The following is a 2,311-nucleotide window of genomic DNA, read 5'->3' on the forward strand; positions in this document are numbered from 1 at the left end:
CTTGTAATAAAGAATTTGTGAAACGGCTTGCCAGTCAGTAGTCAAAGCTACTAGTCACAAGGCCGTCAAGCCATTCAATAACTGTACGGTTATTGACTGTATATGGATTTATTCGTTTCCTTCACACGAAAGGCAGTTGTCTTGAGATTGCATAATTCAGTCTGCAATGAACAAGTATTAAAAGAGAACAAAAACAAGTTTAATTTCTACGTTTTTTCTAAATAATTTATTCTAAATTGTTCCAATATAAAATTTAAAACGGGTGTTATAACTTTACGTGAATACATCTTTCTTTACTGCGGTAGCAGTTAACTAATAAAGATTCAAAAATATGGAGTAAAGGGCAAAACATATTGTGGATATACAATGTCAATTTTGCAGTATTATCAAAATAAAAAATGTAGTCTGCAACAACTTTTCAAATGCCTAAATTGAGGTGTTACTTTTTCTGTTACAATTATAAAAAAAATTAATCCTAAGTATGTATGTTTAAATTAGTCCCATTCGACATTTCTCAAACACATAAATATATTCGACATATCAGTTTATCAGACCTTGTCACGCTTGCAATGAACAATTAGAATAAATTGAGTACGGAATGTATTAAATCCAAGCTTGATTTACTGCCTGCATGGGCATATCTAACCGTATCTCCATAACTTATGGGAGTTGTTTTCTCGTTCTTTTGGAACCAACATCGTGCCAAAATCTGCAGGTCGGGTCTGACGCAAAATAATCGGCTTATTTAGTCTGTAGAGCGGAGACTTTTTAACCTTTTCTTCGAAAAACCGTTCTCGCAAAGGAAACAAATTGTCCGCGTATGCGTTTAGATTTCCAAATGAATTTGGATATGTCAAAAATTGATTTTCCTCAATTTTTTTGTTGTGTAGGTTCCGTAGTATAGACCCAAAAATCTTTTGTCTGAAGGCATATTCTTCTTCTGTTTCCCCCAGTGCTTTAACAGAGCTGACGAAGATGATTGTAAATAAAATGGTCGTTGTAAAGTCCATATTCTCTGAAAAAGAGGTAGAAAAATGTTTCGTATAATCTAATGTAGGTGAAAGTAAGACACTAATATCAGTGACTATCAACACACTTCATATATACTTTTGATTGTAACGTTGTCAGATAGAGTACCAACTGGATCCATTGCATTCATTATCGGGAAGAAACAACACATTAATTCCTTATATGATTCTTCTATAATACAGCATAATTAAAATTTTTAGTTTTATTTGAGTTATTTTAAGTCCGGATAAGAAATAGAAATTGATTAAATGATTCTATTTTCAAATCAAGAAGAAAAATGTTCATAAAGACGTCATGTTGCATAAACTCTCAGGACAACTAGGGTAAATTTAGTATAATTTGCACACGAATTAAAAATGAATCTGCTGGTGAGAGAAAAATAAACAAGCACATTCGCTAAATCGTTTTAAATATTTAATGAAATTAGACAGCCTGATTGATCACATAAGGCTTATAATTATGTCTTGTTCTCTTTATATTTGCTGTTTGATTGTTGTTTTTTTTTTCTATTGTTTGTTTTCAATAATAGATCACATAGGAAAGGTTAAGCGAAACGATACGTTTAACAATGTTTATTCTGATATTGCAGAAGAATGAAACGCTGTAGACAAAGTGTTGCTTAAACCCAATTAAAGTGGCGGGTGTTCAGTTAACTTTGATGATGTGAATAGAACTGTAACCGGCAGAAATACAGCATTATCATTTAACCCTTAGCCTGCTGGCGGCAAAGGATTCTGCCTTTGCGACCAGTGCAGACCAAGATCAGCCTGCACATCCGTGCAGTCTGATCATGGTCTGCACTGTTCGCTGTTCAGTCAGTAAATTTGCAGTAAACACCCCTTCAAATGATAAATGGTACTGCCCAAATTAGAAGATAGACCAGTCCATTATAGAAATTTAGCATGGTAAGGGTTAATGATCTAAGACTGCATTCAGTTTTGCCTGAGTAGAACAAAATAGTAGATTCACAGAGCTTACGCAGATTTTCAATATATTTTAGAATATTAACTTAACTTTATTTCCCTCTTGCCTTTTTTACGATCATTTTAAAAGCAGACATCTCTCTTGAGATTTGAATAATGAGAAAAAAAAATTAATTTATCGCAAATATTTTTCGTTTTGCTCATTATATTTAAAAGGTTCTAATTTAATTGAATTACAAATAATTGCTTTTTTTATGGTTTTGTGAGAAAAATATGGTAATCTTAGCGTTCACGTTTGCTTTTCATGAGGAATATTTAAAGGGTTTGCAATTCTTATAGAGAGGTTTTTGCTTAAGAGA

Source organism: Mercenaria mercenaria, chromosome 15 (assembly GCF_021730395.1).
Source record: "Mercenaria mercenaria strain notata chromosome 15, MADL_Memer_1, whole genome shotgun sequence".
In the NCBI taxonomy this organism is placed as follows: domain Eukaryota; kingdom Metazoa; phylum Mollusca; class Bivalvia; order Venerida; family Veneridae; genus Mercenaria; species Mercenaria mercenaria.